At 41.8% G+C, this 8,211-nt stretch overlaps 1 long non-coding RNA gene across 1 annotated transcript; it reads right to left on the reverse strand.

The window, feature by feature from the left end:
- Positions 1-893: 893 nt before the first annotated feature.
- Positions 894-7,835, reverse strand: LOC113913221. Its single transcript, XR_003517126.2, has 3 exons — positions 7,517-7,835; positions 3,733-3,811; positions 894-1,371 (listed from the first exon to the last, which is right to left on the reverse strand). It is a non-coding gene; the product is annotated as an uncharacterized LOC113913221 (long non-coding RNA).
- Positions 7,836-8,211: the final 376 nt, after the last annotated feature.

Consider the following 8,211-nt stretch of genomic DNA (forward strand, 5'->3'; position numbering starts at 1 on the left):
GAATGCTCCTGGTGTCCCTGCCCATGTTCTGCATCCTAAAATCTATGTGACTACCCTCACTCACTTTCCAGTGGGCAAGTGTATTAGTTTGCTAGGCCTGCTGTAACACAGTACCCACAAACTGAGTGGCTTAAACAACAGAAATTTATTTTCTCTTGGTTCTGGAGGCCAGAAGTCTTAGATCAAGGTTGCTGGCAGGGCTAGTTCCTTCTGAGGGTGGTGAGGGAGAACCTGTTCATGCCTCATGCCTAGCTTCTGGAGGTTTGCTAGCAATCTTGTCATTCCTTGGCTTATAGAATCATCACCCTGATCTCTGCCTTCATCTTCACATGGTTTGTTCCCTGTGTGCATATCATTTTTCAAATTTCCCCTTTTTATAAAGACACCAGTCATACTGGATGAGGGCCCACCCTAATGACCTCATTTTAACCTGATTACCTCTGTGAAGACCGTTATCTCCAAATAAGGTCACATTCTGAGGCACTGAGTGTTAGGAGTTTAACATATGAATTGGGGAGGGGGATACAACTCAACCCATAATAGGAAAATACAAAAAATACATACCAATATGTGAATATTATATTAATTATATTATTAATTAACACTAAAATAATACATGTATATTAATCAATACAATTATGTGTAATATATTAATATTATAAATGTTATGATAATATATAACATAAATCTTTACTGATTTAGCTCATAAAACTATAAACTAAATTATTTTCTCAATATTATTTCATTTAGTTCTCACAACAGTCTATGAAAAACTTCCTAAAGATGAAAAAAAAAGATTCAGAGGAGTTAATAAATTGCACACAACCACATGTTTGCAGGCAGCGAAGCTGAAACTTACACCAAGGTCTATGTATTTCTATCCTTGAAACTCTAATCAACTGCACTAAATATGGTATTAATATACACACACATTTAGAAATGGACAGTTGTAAAGTAATAAAATGGATTCTTCTGTATGGTTTGTGAAAATTATTCTATATTTACATATTATGTAGACAAATTAGAAAGACTGCTCGTAGCACAAAGGCATTTTCATATTCTCAGACTTTTGTTAGGTGAAATATTGGTCTTTCTCAAATTGTTCACCTCAAATCCGACAGCACCTTGAAACAAGTTTCAAGTTTCATGTTTTTAGAGTCTTTATTTCTGAAGAGCAAGAAGGGCACATTTTATGCCTACAGATTCCAAGTCCAAAAATGATTTGTTTTGTTCCCGAGAAGTAAATGTGTTACGGAACCTGGACTGGATCGCCCGACAGAAGAACCAAGCAGCACTCGGTGATCTCGGAGGATGGGAGGTTTATTTAACGCTGGTGGGATCAGAGGAGCGTGGTCTCCAAAGGTCTGAGCCCTGAGCACAAACAAAGGGGGCAATTTATACACTAACTTCCGCATACGTGGCACTTTTGGCGCATGGGTGAAGCGGGGCAGGGAGAACAACCCCGGGGCAAGGACTGGGACCCTCTCGTCAGCTCATTCGGCCATCTTAGGACGCAGATTTTCCTTATCAAATGAACAAAGGGAAGAGATAATGCATTACAGTACAAAATAGGATTCAAATAAAAATACTAGAGAACCTGGCTCCTGAAGCAGTAAAAAAAGGTTTAATGCCATCTACTCTTATTGTAAGTCCCATTCACAGGATACCAAGTTTAAAAGGGAGGAAAACAAGTGAGGTTATTTTCATCTTCCTGTTTCGGTAACAGAAAAGGAATCATATGGTAATAATACTTTAGATTTTCATAGTGCTTTAGAATTTTCAAAGTGTTCTCACATATTTTATTTGGTGGGCAAAGTAAGGACAATGACCTCCAATTTACAGATAAAAACACTGAGGCCCAGAGAGTTTAAGTGGTCTCCCAATGTGACCCAACTAATAAGAAACACACACACAAAAATATTCCATACCTTCAGAACAGCTTTTTGTCAGCCCTTGGGAATACTAGCCTTTGGGAATAGCATGTAGCTCTTCAATGTCAAAGCTAAAATGACTTACGAAGCTCTTCATCAAGAGTCTGTTGCAAAAGATGCTCAATTGTTTTTCAGGCCAAAATGTTTATTAGTTGTTAATCAAAGTGCTCCTGATAGGTCTTTGTATGATTTCATGAATGGCTACCAAGTTATCTATCATATGTAAACAATGAACTACAGAAAAAAAACACAAGACCGCATCATTCATCCAAGGTTTAAAATATAACATTAATTTATTTACTGACTCAATGAATGAGTTAAATAAATGAGCTGAATATTGAGAAACTACTATGTGCTAGACAATGGGTTATATACTAGGAATACAATAATGAGCAAAAATGAAATCATCCCATCTTTACGGACTTTACTGGCTGACATGTACATAATATGTGTGTATGCATTTGTGTATGGGGGAGGTGGGCCCATTAACTATATAGTTTTAAGATGTGAGGTGCACTATGAAAGATTATCACAGGAAGACCTCTTCTAAGCAGACAGACTGGGATAATCAGGAAAGCCCTCTTTGAGGAAGGGATATAAGTGCTGAGGTTCGAGTATGTGGATTAACTTAACAAGGACCAGTGGTATGGTAAAGAGGAAAGAGATGCCAGGCAGAGGAAACAGTGTGCAAAAGCCTCAAATTGGGATGGCACATAACACATTTTAGAATATAAATGAACTGTCTACAAGAGCCATCTCTATTTTCTCACCTGTTTCTCTCTTTAACACTTTTCATTCAGGTTTCCATCTCTACCACTCCACTCAAACTGTTCTTAAGGTCAGCAATGACCACCATATTTTAAATCCAACCGGCACTTCTCTTCACCTCATTCATCTCTCACTAGTATTCAAACTGCTAATCATCCCCCTTGCCTCATGAAAAAACTGAAAACAATCTCTTGGCTTGCCTTCTGTTTTCTTTGCTGGCTCTTCTTTTTTTTTGACCCTTAATATTGGAGCCCTAGGGTTTGATCCTAGGCCCTTTACTTTTCTGTATTTATACAGTTAAAAGGTATCACCCAGTCACATGTCCTTAATCCCACTTAGGTGGTAACTCTCAAATCCGTACTTCTAGATCTGATTTTCCACTGAGATTCAGACTCTTACATATAATTGCCTTCTTGACATCTCCACTTGAATACCAAATGTAGCTCTTTAAGTTAACATGGAAAAAAAAACCTGATTCCCATCTCCTCAAATCTGCTGATCTTCTAGCCTTCCCCAACTTAGTGAGAGCCTCATCCCTCATTCTTCTTTTTCCTTTACCTCCATATATATTTGCAAATTTTTAACTCCAAAATATATCCTATAATCATTCGCTTCTCTCCACCTTTATCACTATCACCTTAATCCAACTAAACAAATGCAGACAAGTTTATATATTCCTCAACTAGTCTCCCTACTGCCATTTTTTCCCTCTTTAAACCCAATTCCACATGACAAACAGATGTTCCTTTTAAAATGCAATTCTGATCACTCCATTGCTCTGCTTGAACTTTCCAAGGGGTTTCCCTTTCTTGGAATAAAATCCAAACTCCTTAACCTAGCCTACATGCCTTTTATAACCCGGTCCAAACTCATCTCTCTGTCTCATCTTCTACACTCTTCTTCCTGTGGTAGGTGGAATATCTCCCTCCCCAAGATATCCACACCCTAATCCCTGGGATTTGTGAATACATTACTTTATACAGCTAAGGGGGATTGAGGTTGCAGATGAAATTAAGGCTGCTAATCAACTTACCTTAAAATGGAAAGTTATCCTGAATTCTCTAGGTGGTCCAATGTAATCAGAAGTGTTCTTAAAAGTAGAACAGGGAGGCCTAAGAGTCAAGAGAATGAGATGTGATGACAGAAACAAGGTCATCAACATGACACAATATAAGACTCAACCCACATTGCTTTGACGGTAGAGGGTGATGGCCATGAGCCAAGCAGTGTGAGCAACCTCTAGAAGCTGGAAAAGGCAAGGAAATATATGTTCCCTTAGAACTTCCAGAAAGGAATGCAGTCCTGCTGACACCTTGATTTTAGCCCAGTGAAATCCATTCAGACTTTCCGACTTCCAGAACTGTAAACCAGTAAATTTGTGTTTTTTAAGCCACTACGATAATTTGTTGCAGCAGTAACAGAAAACTAACATGCTAGCTCACCATGAACCAGCCACACTGGTCTATTTCATAAACAAACTTGTTTCTCCCTCAGAGCTTTTATCTTTGTTGTCATCACCACTTGGAATGTTCTGTTCTCATATATTCACATGGCTGACCTGGCTTCTTGTCATTATGAGCTCAGCTTCACAGAGAGGTCTTCCCTGACCACCCAGTTCAAGGTAGCTTGTCATCACTTTCTTTCTATCACATTATGTTTTGTTTCTTTATAGAACTTACACCCTCTGAAATGATCTTTGATATTTATTGGTATGGTTGCTTGTAGCCTAATTCCCTACTCCAGAATATAATTTCCATGAGAATAGGATCCCTGACCTTGTTCACCATTGTATCCTCAGTGCCTCAACAGTATCTGGCACAAATTATATGCTCAATCATAAATGTGGGCCACTGAATGAATAAAACCTGCTATGAGTGAACTATAAAGAATGACAGAAAGAGGGGTAGGAGAAGAGGCTGGAGAGGGAGACGTGGCAGATCACATGGTATCTTAGAGTCCTTGTTAAGAACTTTGATCTTTATAGGGAGAGATGAACCATGAGAGACTATGGACTCTGAGAAACTAACAGGGTTTTAGAGGGGAGGCGGGTGAGGGGATGGGCTAGCCCGGAGATGGGTATTAAGGAGGGCACGTACTGCATGGAGCACTGGGTGTTATACGAAAACAATGGATCGTGGATCACCACATCAAAAACTAATGATGTACTGTATGGTGACTAACATAACATAATTTAATTAAATTAAGTTAAAAAATAATAAATAACTATTTAAAGGGCAAAAAAAAAAGAACTTTGATCTTTATCCTAAAAACATTGAGAAGCCACGGAAAAACTGCTGACAGGGAAGCAATGTATACATACTTCTGATTTTGTAAGATTTGGAGATGGATTGGAGAAGGGACAATAATATATGTGGATAAAAGGAGAATAAATAAGAAGGATGCTATTGGGCAATCCAGGCAAAAAATGATGGTAAACTTGGACTAGGGTAGTAGCAGTTAAAAAAAGCTAATATAATTAGAGCTATAACTTAGAACTAAAATGATTAAGACTAGGTGACAGATGGGGCGCCTGGGTGGCTCAGTTGGTTGGTTAAGCATCTGCCTTCAGCTCAGGTCATCATCTCAGGGTCCTGGGATGGAGCCCCATGTTGGGCTCCCTGCTCAGCGGGGGTGGGGTGGGGTGGTATCTGCTTCTCCCTCTTCCTCTGCCCCTCCCCCCTGCTCATGTCGCGCTCTCTCTCTCTCTCTCTCTCTCTCGCTCAAATAAATGGATAAAATCTTAAAAAAAAAAAGTCCAAATGACTTCCAGATTTACAGTTTAAGCAAGTTAGAAGAATATAATGTCAATTTCGGAAAACTGAAGAAGGAGCAAGCTGAGTGCATACATCAAGGGGAAAAGACTAGAAGAACAGTTTCACTTTGTTAAGTTCAAGTTGTCCTCAAGACATAAAAGTGGAGGGCGCCTGGGTGGCTCAGTCAGTTGAGCGTCTGCCTTCGGCTCAGGTCATGGTCCCAGGGCCCTCACATCGAGCCCCACACTGGGCTCCCTGCTTGGCGGGGAGTCTATTTCTCCCTCTGCCCCTCCCTGCTGCTCATGCTCTCTCTCAATTTCTCACTAGCTCTCTCAAATAGATAAATAAAATCTTTAAAAAAAAAAGACATAAAAGTGGAGACATCATACAGACAACTAAATTTTGAGCCAGGAACTCAAATTAGAAGCAGTAGTGGCAGATAATGTGTTCTGACAATAAAAACACAGAAAGCCATGAGATTAGGTGGAATCATCTAGGGAGGGGCGCCTGGGTGGCTCAGGCAGTTACGCGACTGCCTTCGGCTCTGGTCATGATCCCGGGGTCCTGGGATCAAGCCCCGCATCGGGCTCCCTGCTCAGCGGAGAGCCTGCTTCTCCCTCTCCCACTGCCCCTGCTTGTGTTGTCTCTCTCTGTCAAATAAATAAAATCTTAAAAAAAAAAAAAGAAAAGAAATCATCTAGGGAAACAGCATAAAGAGAAAGGGCTCTGGACACTACAAGTTCTCATGTACTGAGAAGCCTTTCCAATGTTCCTCACTGTACCAGAAAGCTGTCCATCATCCACCAGGAAAGATGCCTGTTTGTACTTTGAGAACACTCAGCCCATTTATATTACCATGGATGGAATTCCCTCTTTTCCACTCCCCTCTGTGCATTTAGGTAGAGGAGGGGCCCGCAAAGGAAACACTGAAAAAGAACAGTTAAGGAGTTTGAGGGAAACCAGAATTTCACTTTATAGAATCTCTAATAATGCCCCAAATAAAAAGAACAGATAAGAAAATAATAGTAATTTGTGTGGGATAAATGACTCCTCGCTTATCAGAGCATTATGAAACCAAAGCCTCTCATCCCATGCTAAATGCTTGCACTGGATAAAAATTTAGGGACATGCCTCTCAAAGAAAACATAATTTTGATACAACTGGTCTTCCTATAACAATATCATCAAAAAGATGATTTGTCAGCTCGCAGCAGCCAAATTCAAACATCCTGATCTGTTTCACTGTGGAGGTCAGATGGCACTTCCTCAAGAGGTTCTCAAAGTGGGGACCCTAGAGTTCCCAAGACCTTTCATGCAGGCTGCAAACCAATCCCAATATGTTATTCATAATACCAAGACGTTATTTATCTTTTTCAGTCTCATTCTCTCTGGAGTGCAGTTAAGTTTTCCAGAGACTACATGACATGGATATCACAACAGACTGAATGTTGGAGATGGAATATATTAAAGAGATTAGCAAAAACGTAAAACAATGCCATTCTTTGTTTTGTAAACAGTTATTTTTCATAAAAATGTTAACATGTAAGGGGTTCATTACTGAGTTTTAAATAAACTGAAATTTAAAACTTTCCCTGTTTTAATTTCTGACAATAAATACTAACAGACAAAAGCCATGCGAACAGAGGCTTTTTGGTCCTCAGTAAACTGTGAAATCCTGGGACTAAAATCTGAGCACTGTCCTAAAAGGTAACAAAAAGGGTTCCAAAACCTGGGACAAAGAACAGCAGGCTCCCCATTCCCTCCCTCTGGCTAGCAAAGACCCACCTGTACTGGAACCTTGGGATGTCCTCCGCAGACGCCCCAACCTCTGCCCTGGTTTCAGTCCCGGACTCCCGGCCTCGCCCGAAGACCCCGCTCTCCCGGGCCCGGCCTGGCCCTCACAGCTCCAGCCGCGGCCCAGCGGGGATCTCCGCACGAGGCCCGGGCACTGGGAGGCCCTGAATGGTCCGTGGCGGGAATAGTACCCACGGACGGGAAACTCCTCGGGCATCTCACCCGGCTGGCGGTGAGGGGAACCCCACCCCGGATTGGGCCTCCTACTCACTGGGTCCTGAGTCTCAAGAATCACACGATCCGCCCCGGTGCGCGACGGCAGGGACCACGCCACGGCCCGCCCTTCGCCCGTCCCCAGGGACAGTTTCCTTGGACTCTTGAAGGAATATTCGGCCCAGCGGCGTTCGGCAGTTTCGTGTTCTCTTGGCCCTTTCCTTCTCTTCAAGCACCCAGACCGGGAAAACACGGGGCAGAGTTCTTCAAAACCTTGTCGCAAGTCAATGAGCTGAGGCAAAAACGACGACGACAAGGAAGCAGACACCCCAGATGCAAGACCAGCAAAGCTTCAGCCACCTCTGAGTCTGCGCAGTAGAGATGGTATAGGATCTCCCATGATGCCTGCGCTCCACGTGACTACAGGGCGGGGGGTGGGGCATCCTCGGGGGGGCGGGGCGGCCTTGAAAGGGGGCGGGGTTAGCAAACTGGGTTCTAACACTGGTAAGCTTTGATAGATAAAAACCAAGAGTATACTTCTGTTTCTGTGTTTACAGGGTGGGAATATATTTTAAGAATTAAAAACAAATACTCTAAGGAGCAGAGCATGGCATGTATAAATATAAACAATAGTTTGAAAGAGAATAGGGCCAGACTACCCAGGCTAAGGAGGATTGTGTACAGGGAGAACTGGTGTAGAAGAGCAGAATCAGTGTTAATACTTAGTTCAGCTTCTGTCAAGCAAGTCCTGGG

Source organism: Zalophus californianus, chromosome 14, assembly GCF_009762305.2.
Source record: "Zalophus californianus isolate mZalCal1 chromosome 14, mZalCal1.pri.v2, whole genome shotgun sequence".
Lineage (NCBI taxonomy): Eukaryota > Metazoa > Chordata > Mammalia > Carnivora > Otariidae > Zalophus > Zalophus californianus.